The sequence below is a fragment of the Tachypleus tridentatus genome, chromosome 4 (genome assembly GCF_004210375.1).
Source record: "Tachypleus tridentatus isolate NWPU-2018 chromosome 4, ASM421037v1, whole genome shotgun sequence".
NCBI lineage: Eukaryota > Metazoa > Arthropoda > Merostomata > Xiphosura > Limulidae > Tachypleus > Tachypleus tridentatus.
The window spans coordinates 37,653,718-37,672,700 of NC_134828.1; the positions used below are offsets into that span (position 1 = coordinate 37,653,718).

General features: G+C 34.4%; 1 pseudogene across 1 annotated transcript in view; it reads right to left on the reverse strand.

Annotated features, from left to right (window-relative positions):
* LOC143248869 (carnitine O-acetyltransferase-like) overlaps positions 1–18,983 on the reverse strand; it is a 64,464-nt pseudogene that overhangs the window by 21,822 nt on the left and 23,659 nt on the right. Inside the window, exons 6-7 of the transcript XR_013027239.1 lie at positions 8,719–8,884; positions 7,654–7,825 (exon numbers count right to left, since the gene is read on the reverse strand). The product of XR_013027239.1 is annotated as a carnitine O-acetyltransferase-like (transcript). The remainder of the gene's footprint in view (positions 1–7,653; positions 7,826–8,718; positions 8,885–18,983) is intronic.

Below are 18,983 nucleotides of genomic sequence, written 5' to 3' on the forward strand. Positions count from 1 at the left end.
GTAGTGGCTTGCATGTTTCTAGTAGCTATTCCTAAGGTCTGATCCAATAAATATATGCTTCTAACTGCAGCATCATCAGAATAATTAACAGATTTTAAAAACTATGCTGCACAAAACAGTAAAAGAATATGGTGTGAAGTGCAGAAAAAAGCAAAGAGGTAATAATTTCTAGTTTTAGTACTGATTGTGCAACACTTGCAGGATATCAAAATTAGAGAAGAGTTTCTTGTATACAGTCAACAAATTTAACAAGAAAAACAACAGATATCAAAGAAACTGCATCCCCTCACCCTGCCACTCCTTTTCAAGATTGTATGCATTTATATAGAATAATGTCAAATTTCACTTTTGAAAACATTTCTGTAGTCATCACACTAGTCCTAACCTTTATGTGTTCATGAAATTTAGTATAAATCCAATTACACTTTCCAGAGTTGTTTACCTGAATGTTAGACAATGCCCTGCCTTCCCATTATAAAAAAAAAAAATCATAATCAAAGTGATCCACAACTAGATCAAGTTTGGGAGGACTGTCCCATACTAACTTCATGTCTTGCATAAAAATTTTGTGCACGTTGGTCTATTAGTTTTCGAGACATGCTTGTGGAAACACAAACAAACACAAATGCACAGACACAACAATATCCTTGCCTCTTGAGGGGGGCAAGGGTGATTTGTTACCAGTAGTGATTCTCAAGACTTGATTTGACAAATATCTGATTCTAACTGTAGTTGAAAATAAAAATAAAAATGTTAATCTGAAAGACGTTCACAATAAATATTTTGAATTACTCTTCGTAAGGGGTATTAAACCTTTGTGAGGGAAAATATGAGATTAGTTCCTGCTTTTTCCAAAGAAATTATCATTTATTTCTCACACAAATGTGAGGCATGAACCCCCTTAAATATTTTGATATTATACACATTTTAATTTCTCAGTTCCAAAGAAAGTAAAAAATGTGTGTGGTAACACAGACAGACAAACACACAGACCTGACTGCAATATTTTTGCCCCTAGGGCAGAAAGGAGCAAGAGTAATTATCTTGGAGTAAACATCATAGAAGATAGGAAATTATAAAGAGAAATAAAAATCAGACTGGCCTCACCCACAGAACAGCTTACCACACTCATGAAAACTTGGACATGTAAGGACATCAGATTAAAAACAAAATTTCATGATAACACGAAACCCACTTGAAGTAAAAATGTATCTCAGGACAGTTGGTATGGGTATTAACACTTTAACTAATAAAGCAGAGAACAATGTTTCAACCTTCTTATGCCATCTTCAGGCTGAAGATGACCTAAGAAGGTTGAAACATTGTCCTCTGCTTTATTAGTAAAAGTGTTAATACCCATACCAGCCTTCCTGAAAAACAAAATTATCTCCATGTTGCAGTTATCTCAACAACACTATATGGGCACGAGACATGGACCATTACAAACAGTCTGGAAAAAGATAGTAGAAGCCCCATATCATGTACAGAATAAACAGTTTAAGTACAAATATAAATTGTACAGAAGACTGTTATCTATGAACCATTAGCAGATAATAATCGAAGAAAGAAACTACACTGGTTTGATCAAGTAAGAAGAAAAATCAGCACCTTTGCAAATGCTATTTTGCATAGGACTGCAAATGAAGTGCAAAAGAAGAATACCAAAAATCAAATAGATGCCTAGAATAAAGGAATGAATTTAGTGATAGAATATGTGAGAATTGTAAAAAACTGAGAACCCTGGAGAGTTATAATGGTTAAATTAAAGTTGCATCAACGTTCAAATGGTCACAGGTCTATCTTGACCATTAACATAAAATTGATAACTCAATTTCATACAAGTACAATGTGAGAAAACTGTAAGAAAGTGTCCAAAATATGAAAAAGGCACATTAAATACCACAACTATATATTGCAAAATGACTTAATAGTACTAGTTTCAAAGTAAAGATGATGTTTGAAACAACATAAAAATGAAAGCACAGCTGTAGCTGGATAAACATTTAATCAACTCATCAAATGGTGCATGTCATGACATTTTAATTAAACAACTTTATAATAATTTTATACAAATAATACTGACATCACAACTTGGTTTACGATTGAAATTTTGATATTATATATTTTAATTTCTCAATATGAAAGAAAATATTTTAAAAATGCTAAAAAGTATAGTGTCATTTATCATGTCTTCTTGTTTTTAACTCTGTTTATATTCTCAGTGATGACGAGAAACCCACTTTCTTTGTGAACCTGACGATGACCGAAGAAGGTCGAAACGTTGTTCGCTCTTCTATGTAAAGTGTTTTCTCAGCCCAAACGAGCCGTTTTTGCATATAAATTTCTGTTTATATTCTGTTTTGCTTACCATATACATTTGCTTATTATATAAAATAAGGATCTTCCACTTTTTGATTTGTTGAGATATCAATATATTTTCCACACTTACTTCTCTTAAGCATATGTTTACAACTAACAGAAAGAGCAAATTCTAAATTACATAAATACAATAACCTTTGTAATTGGCTTGAATGTAAAGCTTTTATTTCACTAGAAATTGTAAAGTCTGTTGAGTAAATTGTTTCTCTAACCTACATATAGTTTAATTAGATACATTACAACGTTCTACAACCATAGTAATTTCATAATGCTTAGGTTTCCTAAGATGCATATTTGAAATCTACAAAAATTAATTTGTCTTCCCTCTCAATTCGAGATAAAAACAAGGCTTATAGCAACTCAGCTAGTACAGCACATGAGTACAAATCAATTTTATAACACTAAAAGAACTACAAATCATTGTTTTTTCTGTGTTTTATTTGTGTTATGTTTTTAATAAAAAATAATTTCACATTAAGCATAAATACTTATGAAATTTATACACCTATACAGCTAAATTCAAATTAACCCAAGAGGTATCAAGTTTATTGAATCAACCTGGACTTTGTATGGAAAAATATCATAAAACTCATGCATTTTTAATACTTTACATAATTCTCATTGTAAACACTGTAATCAAACAAACCAATAAATCCTCTCTTGTGGAGCTGAACTTTAAAGGTACTCTGTGGGAAAGTTCTAGTAACTGTGCTGGATGAGCTTATTTGATACAAATGGTTTCATATAATTGTGTCATGTGAACAGTCAGCGCAGAAACGGTAATTCATTGTTTTATGTTTTAACAGTGAAATAAACATGAAATAGATGTGAAAAGGTCAAAAGTACTCTGAAACTTCATGGTCAATACTAAAGACTATTCATTCTTTTTTGCATTTTTTTCAATCTTTACAATGTTAAAATGTCAGTCAAATTGACTAACCTTATACAGTCAGGATAGAGAAAATAATATATCAAACCTAATTTTTTATTTTTTAAAAAAGTTCAATATTTATTTGAGAAATTTCAGAAATTATTAAAGTGAAATTTGAAAATTTTCAGAGAGCAAAAACTATTTTAAATCGTAACATCAAAAAATACTTAACATTTTGAACAGTCAAAACTTTGACTCCATATATATTCATGAAATGTTTAGTAAAAATATTGAACTACAAATTCTGGTTTTATTTTGTCTACAAAAGCCTTGTAATATTTACCAAAAGTTTGAAGAATTTTGTGAAGGTACATAAGATATGTTAAAAGCTATAGGATGGAAACTTTGACAGAAATTAATAAAAACCCTATAACTTGAATACCTTCAAAAAAAGAAGATGGACTGGTTCCATGTTTACCCCTGAAGAAAAAAGGTCCACCTTTCAAAAGTGCTCGGGTTACAGAGTTTTTACTAATTTCTATCAAGAGTTATTTCTACATGTTTTTCTAACATTATGGATGGAAACTGTTGGACACTTCAGGATTATGTGGTCAGCACAATCCACAGAATGACTAGATAAAGAATAGAGATGACTAATTATTAACTTTTAAATTAGCCATTTTTCTCTGTACCTTTTAAGACCAATGAAGTTTCATCTACACAATGTATCATGATGAGTAATTTTATGTTTCTGCCTGTTACAACATTCAGTGCAAAGAGTTTAACCAAAAACAAATTAAGTGAAATCACTCACTTTCTTCATAAAATATAAAAGAATCCCAAGACTGAATACACGTTTCAAGTCAATGATATATTTGTCTTTGTACTAGCATATTTATTAACCTAAGGAATTACACTTGATAATGTAAGCATTAGTAAATGCTTTTTACAAAGTTTATATGTCATTGAAGAAGTTTAAATATTTTCCATTGTACTTGGATGCTTTATACACTGGATCTCCCTTAAACAAGCTGTATTTGCATGCCAATGTCTAAACATGTTATTTTTTCACATGCAGAAAAAAAAAAAAGACTTGTTTTCACATTTTCAACATGGCTCCAAGGCGGTTAACCTAGTTATAGTGAAGTGCCTCATTAAAAGAAACCCAGGAAAACAATTAGCCCTAGCACTTATATTTCTAAAATTAATATTTTGTATACAAATACATGTTACACCCTTGAAAAAAGTTTTTCAAGAATGGACTGAACTTTTTCACGAATGCATCCCCCACAATACATCTAAAGATTGAGTGCTTAACCTCATTTCAGACATACATCCCATTTTCCAGGAATACATCACAACATATAATGGGGAACTCCTGAAAGACAACACTATATGTACAAAGATTAACCTATATAAATAAACATCAATATGTGTATCTGTTACTTATACATTCCCACATTTTGTGATCAACAGCACCAAACTTGACCCAGTGATACAGGATGGCATAAAGAAGATCACTGGGCATTTTTCTTTCCAATACAATTAAATACAAGGAATATCCCCATCTTGGAGATTCTAAATGTTTTATCTAAACACATTTTTTACGAACTGCATATATGAATATTTTATGATGGAACAAGTTGTTACATGTTCTTCCCAAGAGTGATTAACTTTTAGGGACATTACACTATCTGCAACATATCACACGATGTAAAAATGTAGTTCTGATTCGTTCTATTCCATCATAGCTTCATATTGGCTAAAACTGTCAAGTAGCTTACTGACTTACACATTCAAAATCATTTAATATAATGTAGTCAGTCATCTGTAGTTGGAATGTTTGATTATTTAAACAATCATCGCTCTAGACTGAAGCCTGAACTCTTCACGTGTCACAACACAGATTAACCAACAACATTATTATTATTTGTTACACACTACAGAAAAAATATCAGTACTGTTATTCTTATCCTAGTCTTTTCAACTGTACAAACTTTTAGTTTGCTCATGTGGTTGTTTCTCTAGTTTCCATGCCGACATACCAAACTATATTCTTTCTGTCCAACTGTGATGTTAAAATGACTGAATAAATGTCACAAACACTCCATATGATTATACGTAAAGATGCATATATGTGCTTACACAAAAGCTATTCCTTAAAAAAGCTAATTTGTTTCATGAGTTTAACCATTCTTCCTCATTGACTAAAAGAACAAAGAAAAAGAAGTGTTTCAAAAATACCACTAGTCACCACATATATTGGTTTGCTCACTGAGATCATATACAAAATGTCAAATCTGTTCAATTGTTCTAACAAATATTCATGTACTGAGTAGCAGTGAGAAGTCTGTAAACCCTATAATTACTGGTAGAATTCATAAAGATTCTACTGGCTTTATAAACACACATTTCTAAGCTAAAAGATGCTTATATATGTCAATGATTTTATCCATACAAAATCCCTAAAGACATAAGTCATGTGCACAAAAATGCTATCAGTTCTTCAATTACCCATATTAATTAATGCTAGAGTCATCTATGTATTTTGCTTAGAAAATGAAAAATTATTTTCCTTTACAATGAGTAACATAATATTTCAGTATAAGGACTCACATGCAGTAAATACTATAAACACAAGTTGTTACTTCAAGGATTGCTCGTCCTGCTCACAGAAAGCAGGAATGAGCTGCTAAGTTATTTAATGTGTCTACTTTTTTTGTTAAATTCAGATTTGTATTTATGGTAGTTTTTTAATGCAATAACTTTCTGTTGTAATACTCTTAAGCCTGTTGCTATTGATAAACATCAACTTTTAAACTTTTGTATACAGGGCAGTTCAACAGACTTCCTATGATGAAACATGTTATAATGATGTCATCCATGTTTTTTTTGGTAGATTAATCAGAACACATAGAAAAAAAACCCAACAACTTTAATTTATTCAAATATATTCAAGATTAAGCTATCCTAAAGCTCTAAAATCATTACTGCATATGAGACCATGTGGAAGGAAAGGAATACAGAAGTACATATTAAAGAGTGTATCTGAAATTAATTCTAATTCTAAAAATATAAAGTTAAAATACACACATTTATCCCCAAATGCTGAATTTACTGAAATACCCAAAATTAATATCAGGAAATGATTAGGAGGTACCAGTCTTCTTATATGAAGTAGGAATGACTGGCAGAAAGGTCAAAATTCAGCATAATTCATTATTATATTCTGCCTAGAATTCTGAAGTACATGATGCAACAACAAATAGGAATAATCTCATTTTCGTCAGACATTCAGCATTAAACTGATTAACATAATATGCACAAGTTCAGTGCACTGGACTGACCCCATATAGAAAAAGGAATATTTATTATAATTCCAAATTCACCAAATATATTTACAAGAAAAATGGCATACGATTAGTAAAATGTACAAGTCTGTTTCGGAAAAAAAAAAAATAGGCGAGTTAAAAAGGGTATCCGTGGATAAGACATGTCTGTGAATTGGTGCAATCAGGCTGATTCAGACTCTCACAAGTCAGAGTGAAAAGTGAAGACTATGTGAAGAACAAGATACTTTTGTCTGCCATGCACTAGTTTGCATCTCATATGTGCATAATCTCTCAGACTTTCAAACTGCATATTCTATAGCTTTGTCAGTATCTCTGTATCTGTAACTCACTCTCATCTAGCACAAACTGTCACTAAATCAACAGTGAAGGTAAAAATAATTGGTTGATAATTCTGACCTTAAATTTACACCTTATTGAATGGTAGTTTGAAAAAGATAGTGGCATGCATACTGACCCTCACTCATTTTCATAGAGTTGGTAAAGCAGTTTTATTGTTAATGTATTATTATGGCCCATTCAATGACCACTACAATATTGATGTAACAAAAAACTACTTTTATTTGAATACATTTTGGTTTAACCTCTTGTTATGGGGTAGGTTAAAAACGTGCATTTCACTATCTATTGCAATCAGATTCAAAATTTAATGAAACTTTTTTATTATCAAAGTATATCAATAAACAAGGCAATAAAATAGTTTCTAGTTCAAATTTTAACATTACACAAGCTTCAATTCTAAAAGGATATATACATATTGCCAAACTACTATTATAAGGCCTTTTTAGTTTCCAAGGAATTTTTCAATCACACTATACATATCCCTGAATTAAGCTGTCAACTTGTAGTAAGGAAGTTTTATACTTTATGGAAATATAGTCAAAAAAGTGAAGGCCACATATTACACCTCTCATAGTCCATATGGTTCAAGTGCTAGACAAATGTTACTCAACAATAATAATGATCCAAATAAGCAATTCTAGCTTTCATGTTTAAAACAAATTGATGCATACCTCACCAGGATCTATGTGACAAGCAAATTATTTAATTTACCTTTACAGAGCCTACTATAAGCTTTAGCCCAGATGTCTCGATGCTGAGTAGTGAGAAGACCAATGGGATCTACCTCGTGTTGGGATTGTTCCACCACAATATGTAGCTGGTCCAAAAGCTGAATCGCATCCAAAGGTAAGCCATCAGCACCATACACATTTATTCGGAAAAACTAATTGTGAAAAGAAAAAAGTTGATACTTTATCATAAAATAACTATTTTTAAAATAGAAACATATAACTAATATATTTTTAAATTTATAGAGAGATAGGCTTTTTCTTTCTTCATTTGAAATTTTACTATTAAACTACAAGATAAATTATGCATATTTCAGTATAAAGCCACACAGACCTAAAGTCAAAATTGTTTCAAAAACTTTGATTAAAGAAATATATCATTGTATTTTGAAATACTCAAACATTTCTTTTACCATTTAAACAGCTATTAGTAAGTATATATTACCAATATATGCTAAATAATACCAAATCAGCAACAGAATTTACAGAGCTTAAACTTCTTATTTTCCTTCAGAAATCATTTTAAAAATTCAGTATTTGATTTTAAGATATTAAACTTTTTTTTAGAATAAATATCTGTAAGCACAACATTCCACTGAATTTAAATTAACTTTGATAAAACTGATGAACTACAATGGGCCAATAAAGAAGCATGTACTTAATATCAACACAACTAAGCTGCAATATATATCAGGTCATCCCATAAATAATGTCCAAAAATTTAATATAGAAAGTGTATCATCATTTATGTCTTTGTAAAAGGCTTTAATGACTAAAATACAAGACATGTATAAAAATGTTCAGACAAAAAAGAAACTAACCCAACTCCACTTTTTCAGATCATTAATCAAATAAACCCTTATGAAGATGGATGTGTCTGAGAAGCACATTAGGCATTTAATGCTTTATGATGGGGGTATACATCTCCCCTTCATTTTAAGTGTGTGTGTGTGTGTTGGGGGGTATGGTGCATACAATGATCCCCCCGTACAGAACTTACTCTTCCAGAATGCCTAAAATTGCAGTAAAAACAGCATAATCTACTAACTTGATTATTGTGAGCTACTACTATATGAGTGGGTGACTTTGAGTCAAGACTAGGAATTTCCTGACGATCAACAGGAATTTCAGGAATTCGACAACAAGAAAACATCCTGAAGTATTGCATCATGTCAAGAGGATCCCCATGTAGCTTATCTGGAGGAATAGTTTGACTGAAAAAAAAAGAAAAAATAATCCAAGCTAGAAATCTTACGTTTACCCTTTCATGACTGGTACACACGTTAAGTATTTGCACGTATATCTTCATAAATTTTGGAAGACTTTTAGTAAAGATTACAAGTAATTTGTATACAAAATTTCAGACTTTTAATGAAATATTTTTACTAAAGATTTGTTTGTGAAAATATCAAGTCTGTTTCATTACTAGTCAAAGTACAAAGTAATTTCAGGTTATGATTAAAAATACTACTCTTCAAATATTATTTGCATAATCTCTAAAACCTCTTAAATATATTTCAAATGTTTGTTTTCAGTAAGATTTTATATCTGATGTGATTTTTCTATACTCTATGTAGGATCTATCATTTGACCAACCTTGTAACCAACATGAAAAAAAATTAGGATATAAATATAAATTATGCTTTTTTGGCACTAGAATGACTACATATTATAACACAAAAATGCAAATGTTTAGTTTAAGTAACTTAAGTCTCATAACTTATGTATTTACATATATATATTATTTTTTTTATTATATTAACCTTCCAATCAAGCATAGCTAACATTACAATTTCAACTGATGCAGTGCAGGTGCATTTATGTCCATATCCAATAATATAAAATTGACCCTTAACTTTCCATGTCTTGTGTTTTAACACATGGCTGTGTTTTAGTAAACTAGTATTTTGTAATACACAGACATTTCAGTTACTATACAATACACACATATATATAGATTATTACTACTTAGAAATATATTAAACTTATTTTGCTTAAAATACAAAACAATAAATCAACAGGTAAAGCAAACAATTATCTCTTCTTACTTTGACCTTTGAACTTGATTGCTACTGGATATAGATTGCTAAGCCTTATAAATTTCATATGTGAATGGTATCAAACAATTTTTTTTAGGTTTCATATATACAATTAAATAACTAATTTTTTTTTAAGTAACTATACTGATACCATGAAATTCCACTATAATTTATTAAGCTTGGTAACTGAGGTGCATTTAGATTTAAAAAAAAACAAACAAACATGAAACTTCAAGCAGACTAAAAACATGCTATACCTCATCGAAATATTTGTTCGAAAGAATGTAGTAGCCTTTTCACAGATTAAAATGGCTGAAACACCACTAGGGGACATTCACAGCTGTCAATTGGTTATTCACATCATATACTGAAATAAGTGTACATAAGGGACTGTTTTCAAAAATGGAAAGAGGTGAACTGGGCAACTGCATTTGATTCAGTACATAAGCCATACCTCAGCAAAATAAAAGGGCATGTGGTTCTCATTTTATATTCTTGCTTATTAATATTAGTGATTTGAGTTTCTAATTTGTATGAAACTATAGATTTAGTATTTTAACATCACAAACATCTAAATTTAAACATACCACATGACTCACTAAAATCTATATTTAGGTGTTCTTTTAATATTTATTTTTAAATTAAGAAATTATCTCATACATAATATTAAAGTTTGAATTGTAATCTACAATTTGATTCCAAACTTATTGACATAAATTCACAAAATGGTAGGTCAATAAAATTTTAAATGCAAGCCAACAAACATAATGACATGGCCTTTGACCTATGACCCATCATGAAAGGGTTAACAGAAGTTGAAATCAAACAAAATATTTAATAGTTTTGAAAAATGCTTTTATAAATAGACATAATTAAACAACTGACATAAAACTATAAAACTGTTCACTTATTAAAACAGGAACACCAGTAACTAAAGTACTGGGGTTATTGTCATGAATGCTTTGATTATTTAAAATGTCTACAATGAGAAATACACTATCAAATGCAAAGTTAAAATTTTCAAGAGATAAAAAGAAGCTTATTAGGCCATCAGGGACATCCCTTCAAGCTCCCAACTATAACCACCCCTTACTACTCATATGTTCATCCAACCTTTTCTTTAACTCAGTTAAACTTTTCTGCTTCCACCACTCTTGAAGGCAGTTCATTCCAAACCCCAACCACTATGTTTGAAAAGCAATACTGATAAAACCCCTGTGCTGCTAAAATTTGAATTTATGACCCATTACTCTATTGACATTGTTCTTATGGATCTATATTATCAATACCCTTAAGTTCCTTTAAAACTACAGACAAAACTAGTCTGGCCCAGGAAACTTACCGATTTCTAGCTTTCCCATCTTTTCTGTTACAGTTTCAGAATTTAAAGTATCTTTTGTATCAAATTTTCCCCGTGTATAAGTTAATAAGTTTACTATCTAATAATCTTCTGAAATCAACTCTCCACTATAATTTTTAAAATGCCTAACCCCATCTTAATATTTTGCTTAGCCATAACATACCTAAAGAATACCTTATTGTTTGGTTTAACTTTCTAGCCAACCATCTTTCACATACAATTTTTTCCCTTTTAACTTCCTCTTTAACTAGCTCTCTTGATTTTCTATAGTCCTCCAAGTTATTATTTCCAGTAAGTTTAATTTCTTTGAATTTATTATGATTATCCCTAATACAATCTCTTAAACCTTTACTACACTATACTGGCTTATTCCACTCTATTGCCTATTTTTACTCTCTATGTTCTGTATGCATACCAATATTTCCCTAAATGCTTTCCATATCTGTTTAAAATCCCCTCCCAACTCTTTAGTCCAATCTACAGAAGCCAGATTACATCTCATTCAAACAAAACTGGCCTTCCTGAAACTTGGAATCAGAGTACTATTCTTCTTAAATTTTACATAAAGTAAGATCCCAAACCTAATAATGCAATGGTCACTTCTACTTAAATGTTCACCAACCACAATTTTTCTATGATATTCACACTAGTTGCTAATATTAAACTAATATAGATTCCTGCCTTGTAGGTTCCATTATCAATTAATTTGATATTAAGTATTTTTAGAAAAAAAACAGCAACAAATTAATGCAAGTAGAATATAAATGAGCATAAACAGACCCAACGAGAAGGGAGGTCAGGGGGACAGTGCCATGGGGCCCATGAGGAGAGCCTATATATATATAATGCCTTGCTGCTTGATGTGTGTGGTGAGTCCCCTTAATGCTTGCTGCTCTGGGGCCTGTAATGGCTCTCAATGGCCCTGATCATAAAAACACTAGTATGTAGCGACTAAATCACTTTTTGTGAATCTATTAAAATGAAATAAAAGTACAACAACAATGGGAAAAAATGAAGTTTCGTGGAATGACCATAAGAAAATGATATTCAAATTTATTAACAAGTACATAGAGGAAGCTGATCTTTAATTGTGTTACTTCTTAAGACTTAAGTTAGAAAACCTTGGTAATATAAATACATACAGTTCCCTACTAATTTAAACTAATTTTAATGTGTATACATCTGAATATTACCATTTACCTCACCTGACAATGTATTTCAATAACTACTTACATCTCTACACAAAGTAGCTATTCTTCCTGCCTTTATTTTGTGCATGCCACAAACTATATGAACTATATCCCATTTAAGAAATGCACTTTTCTGTGACCAGTGCAGTGTGTGATGTAACCACCATGTGACAATAGCCCTCCACCAACATGAGGGTAATAGGTCCCCCTTACACAGTAGAATCCCATGAGCACTTGAAATTCTTAGATAAAACATATGCACCAGTAATGGTGTGGAAGAATGAGGGGGTGTGAAGAGGTAATTATTAATCAGAAACATATTTTCAGGAAAAGAAAATGCTAAATTTTGAAATGATTCATCTACCTCTCTGCACACTATAGCTAGAATTCCACACTGATGTGATGAATGGGCCAGTGAAATTGCAAATTTTATATGAACTTCTTTCTGAGAAGGTGAAAAGCCATGGAGTGTAATACCCTATAGTAAGAACTTACTGGAGGGGTAGTGTTCATGGGAGACTGCATCCATCTTGTTAAAGATATACTTTTCACTTGGTTCAAGTTATGACAGGAAGATAAAACAAGCCCATGTGTTGCAGAGATAGGTGAAAAGTTACATGACCAAACAAATTTTGTACATAACAGAATGGATGGATATTTAGCCCCATCTGGCTGGTCAAAACTACTGTGAAATTAGTACACAACAGGATATAGCTTACACTAAACTGACATGTACACCCCTATCATACTTCCTACATCATTTGCTTATTTGGATTCTCTCTGTAAATACTGCATAATTGGTGAAAAACTATCAAAGTTGACCACCCCAGTGGCTAAAAACTGAGAATGTGCTCTGCTTCGAGACTGGAGCATGTGTGTGAGGGAGGATTTGTGTTGGGGAGACACCAAAGGTGTACCTAGCTCTGATTGGACTTTATTAGGTTACTACCACAAAGTTCTTTTACTGTAAAAAAAGCAACTGATTATCATTAAACTTAATTTGAAAAATAAGCATGAGCAATAACTCCCCCAGTGCCATATTTTTCTATGACAATGGATAGATGATACATTCTGAAATGGACATGAAAATATGTACAAATAACCCCACAAGACTCAAGCATATTGGTTACAAAAAGAGGGAGTGGAGTCACTCATGTGAAAGGTGACAATGAGAAGAGGGTAGAGGGATAACAAATGGGAAAAAAAGAAAGGTGGAGAGTTTATGGAATTGATTGGTTGATTTAGTGTTTTATGACACAAAGCAGCTCGGCTATCTGCACCAAATGTCCAGTAAAAAGGTAAAAATAAATGTAGTAAAATACATAAAAGGAAATGAAGGTAAAACAAAACATCATTGAAAAACAGAGAAAGCATAAAACCAATGTTGACACCTAGTCTACAATGTTAAGAGAGAAAGCAGAGTAAGAGAAATTGTAAAGTACTTTCTCTAGCAAAATGGTAATGATCATAACCAACCAGGAAGACTAACAGGAAAGTACAAGAACCACTGTCAGTCACTTGAAGTTGGCCTTTCCAGTCCTGGTTCCAGGTTATGTGTCATAACAGCCATTATCAACAGGAAAAATAATAAAAGTTTTAAAAGACATGTAGCAAAATCATAATAATAATAGCCAAATGTCCAGTTAAAAGGTAAAAGTAAAGTAAATGTAGTAAAATTCGTAAAAGGAAACGAAGGTAAAAACAAAACAGCAATTAAAAACAGAAAATGGCATAAAACCAATGTTGACATCCAGTCTACAAAATTGTAAAGGACTTCCTGTAGCAGAATGGTAATGATTATAACCCGCCAGGAAGACTAACAGGTAAGTACAAGAACCACCATCAGTCACCTGAAATTGGTCTTTCCAGTCCTGGTTCCGGGTTATGTGTTATTATGGCCAGTACCAAAAGGTAAAGTACTAAAAGTGTTAAAAGACATGCAGCAAAATTGTAATAACAACTCACCAGGAAGACTAATGGGTAGTTCAAACGGACAGTTCAAACAACAGCGTTAGTCACATGAAGTTGGCCTTTCCAGTCCCGGTGTAGAGTTATTTAATATTCTGTCCATTTTCCAATTTCAAATTGAACTAGAGATTGAGACTCTGAAAATGGAACCACAATTAAAAAGGTATAATGTATAAATATCCAACACTTAAATGAGATTAAAAAGATTAATGGCCATTAAAAAACTAAAAACTTTATCAAGGTGGACAGTGTCACCATCACCAATAACACTGTCCAATGTTACAGAAAAACCTTGGGATAAAACATGTTTAAATAGTGCCGATGTTGAGATTCGTAACGATGGCAAGAAAGTAAAATGTGGCTTACAGTGATTTGAGTGTTACACAAACTACACATTGGTGCAGCAGTTCCAGATAAAAAAGAAAAATGATGAGTTATAAAACTGTGATGAATGCGTAGTCTAGTTAGAACAACTTCCTCCTTCTGAACCTTACAGAAGCTAGACAGTTAAAGCCCAATATAGGGTTTTATTTGAAAAAGCCTGTTGTCGCATTGCTCACTCCAAGTGGACTGCCAGCTGGCACGGAGCTGAGCCTTGAATACAGGACCGTTAGTCCATGTACGAAATAGGCACAGTGGTGATAGTGCCAGAGCAGATAGATTTAGCTGTCGTGTCTGCAAGCGCATTCCCACAAATACCAACGTGGCCTGGTATCCAGAAAAACAGGATAGAAGTAAATGTTAATGAGAAACGAGCCAGTCGGTTTTTTAATATCAGCGAAAACAGGGTGTGAGCCAACGTGAAGTGATTTCAGGGCCAGTAGAGAACTAAGCGAGTCAGTATAAATAGTGCAGTTGGAGTACTGCTCAGCTTCAATATGATCCAGGGCAAGAGATATGGTGTACAGTTCACCAGTGAACATAGAAGCCATAGAGGGGTTTCTGCGTGCAACCACCAAACCGCAACAAACCATGGCAGAGCCAACAGAATTACCTGATTTGGAACCATCCGTATAAACTGGAATGGAATGATTGTTCAAAAGATGTTCAGTAAATAAAAGAAAATACTTCCAATCAGGAGTATCTGCCTTTTTCAGATGACTTAAAGAAAGGTCACATTTGAGGGACTATAATAAGCCATGGTGGGAGGGGCTGACCAGTGGATTCTGCAATGTTATCCAAGGACAGACCCAATTTATCGAATTGCATCTGGATGTGAAGGCCAAAAGGAGCAATGACAGATCATCTGTTCTGAAAAAAGTATGGCCCACTGAGAAAGGAAAACACATCCCCAGGTGGGATGCTTTGGTAAGGAACAAAGTTTCAAAGAATACAGTAAAGACAGTTGCGAACGGCAAAGGTGCAGAGAAGGTTCACAAGTTTCAATGTATAAGCTTTGAACTGGGGAGATGCGGAAAGCCCCAGTGCAGAGTCAAAGTCCTTGATGATGAATGGGGTCTAGCATCTTTAAGGCCGAGGGTCTCTCAGAGCCATAGACCATTGATCCATAGTCGGGTTTTGTTTGAATAAGAGTAGGATACATCTTTAACATAAAACATCGATCTGCTCCCCAACCAGCTGTAGAGAAGGCACAGAGGATGTTCAGCGCTCTTGTGCACTTGACCCATAGCTGCTTTAAGTGTGGTATAAAGGTCAGCTTACGGTCAAAGATAAGCCCCAAGAAATTGGTCTCAAGAACCACTGGCAGTGAAACTTCACTGATACAGAGTTCAGGATCAGGGTGAATACCCCATTGGGGGCAAAAGTGCATGCAAACGGTTTTAGAGAGAGAAAAATTAAAGCCGTTCGCCATAGTCCACTTCAGTACACAACTGAGGGTAGTTTGTAGTTGGTGCTCAATATATCTCATGTTCGCCGATTGACACGAAATGTGAAAGTCGTCGATATAGAGCCCATTCGCAACAGTGAGAGGAAGTTGTTCAGTGATGGCATTTATCTTTATACTGAAAAATGTGACACTCAAAACACAGCCCTGAAAGACCCCAAGTTCCTCTACAAAAGAATTGGAAAGTGTCGAACCCACACAAACTTGGAATCTCTTGTCCATTAAAAATTTTTAATAAACATGGGTAAATGGCCACATAACCCATATATATGGAGGTCTCGCAAAATTCCATACCTCCATGTTGTGTCGTAAGCCTTATCAATGTCAAAAAATATTGATACAAGATGTTGGCATTTGAGAAAGGCTTCTCTGATTGATGTTTCAAGTCGAATTAGGTGGTCCGTGGTGGAGTGCTGCCGTCAGAACTCACACTGGGTGGGCGAGAGGAGGTTGTTTGATTCGAGGAACCAAACAAGACGAGTATTAACCATCCTCTCTAAGGTCTTACAGAGACAGCTCGTCAAAGCAATTGGTCGGAAGTTTGAAGGAATCTCGGGATCTTTCCCAGGCTTAGAGAAAGGTAAGATAATAGCCTGGCACCAGGCATCAGGAAAAACATTCTCCTGTCAGATCCGGTTAAAAACAATTAGAAGAATATCAAGAGAAGCAGGAGAGAAATAGCACATCATATCATAGTGTACATCATCAGGTCCAACAAATATATTGCCAGACTGATGAAGGGCCATTTTCAGTTCCACCAGTGTAAAGGGACAATTATAGTCAAAGAGACAGTCAGTGCAAAAAGTGAGAGATGAATGCTCTGCCTGAGTCTTGATGGCCAAGAAGGTGGAGGAACAAGCAGAAGTGCTAGATAACCAGCAAAAGCTTTAACCTAGAGTATCAGTAATGCTCCAGACATCAGCTACCTCTTGGCCATCAGAGAGTAAGATTGAAAGGGGAACAGAATTGTAGTACCCACTGACCTTTCAAATCCTGTCCCATATGATCTTGGAACTGGTGGCAGAAGATATACTAGTTATGAACTTCATCCAAGATTCCTTCTGGCTTTGACGTCTTACCCACGTAGCATGTGCACAGGCCCGTTGGAAAGCGATGCAGTTCGAAAGTGTGGGATATCTGCGAAAAGTATCCCAAACCCATTTTTGAGCCTTCCGTGCCAAGTGGCAAGCAGGATTCCACCATAGACAAGGATATCGTGGAAAACGTGTCAAGGTTTTAGGAATACACTGAGCAGCTGCTTGTATAATACAGTCAGTTACCACTGCTACACAGTCGTCTATTGATGGCTGATTCACGATGGCAGGATCAAGTTCTGCGAGAGCAGTGAAAGTGGACCAGTCTGTCTGATCCAGCTTCCACCGGGGCACGCGGGTAGGGTGGCATCGACCACAGCCAGTCTCTCTCAAAAGTGTAGGAAAATGATCACTGCGTAGTGGATTATTGTCAACCCTCCATGAAAAATGGGAGAATAATGAAGGGGAGCAAACTGAGAGATCAATAGCGGTAAAGGACTGACTAGGTGCATGAAAATAAGTGGAAGAACCAGTATTGAAAAGAGAAAGATTGTGATCAGAGAGCATACGCTTCAAAAAGCGACCCCTCCCATCAATAACAGCACTTCCCCAGAGGGGATGATGTCCATTAAAGTCCCCCAGGATTAGAAAGGGTGACAGCAACTGTTCAACGAAAGCATCAAGGTCTGATTGATCATATGTCTCTCCAGGGTCAGGTAGAGAGAACAAACAGTGATGGTATAACCCATAGAAACACGGATGGCTACGGCCTCCACGGGTGTGGTGAGTGGTAAAGACAGGGTGGGCACATTCTGATCAAACAATAGTGCCACCCCTCTATATACTTGTCCATCACACAGCCTGTAATTTCTGTACAGAGAAAACTGCCGAATGGTGACTGTATCAGCAGGTTTTAGAAATGTTTCTTGTAAGGAAAGGCATAGAGGATGGTAGAAAGCAATCAGTGTTTTGATATCATCCAGATTAGAACGTAAACCTCAACAGTTCCATTGTATCAAGGTGGCCATTTTTAATGATGGGTAGGCAAAGTGGCTGGAGAACCCTTCTGTTTACGACCAGATCTTTTTACCTTACTGTCCTTATTCGGAGGAGGTCTATCGACTTCCATGGATCCTGCCCTGGGTTGATTGGGCAGGTCTTTGTTGTTGGAAGGGGATTCCAGTGAATGAGGAAGCAAACAAATGATTGTTTTGCATCTTGGGGTGGAAGAAAAAGATGCATCAGAAGAAATGCCTGCATTTGAAACTGAAGGATGTGGATCTTGAGGTTTGTTGGAATGTATGGGAGGAACAGAGATGAGTGTAAAAGTCGATTCATCAACCTTTATAACCACGGAGGTTAAAAGGCTTTTCATTTGTTTTGAAAACGATTCTCTTGAAGGAACTGTAGTTGTGGAACAAAGTGCAGCAGCATATGTCCGAGATGGAGTGGCAGACAGTAATTTCCAAGCCTCAGGATAACTAATGTTATGAGTCGTTTTCAAATTCTGCACCTCTGTTTCCTCCAACCATTTTGGGCAAGAATAAAAGTAGGAAAGGTGAGAACGGTTGCAGTTGACACAACTTGGGTCCGTGTCACACTCATAGGCATCGTGGTCCTTGCCACCACAATGAGCACATACCAGGGAACAACGACATGACGTCTTTGAGTGGCCCGAACCTCTGACATTGGAAACATCAGAGAGGGTTTGGAATGTACGGCCGTACCCTGCAAATTAGATAACCTGCCTGGATGGTGGCAGGTGCACGTGGTGATGTAAATGTCAAAACGAGGATATTTGTAAGCAGTGTAACTCCATCTTTGCGAGTGGAGATGCACCTCACTGTAGAAACTCTTTGAGTGGAGAGACCAGCGA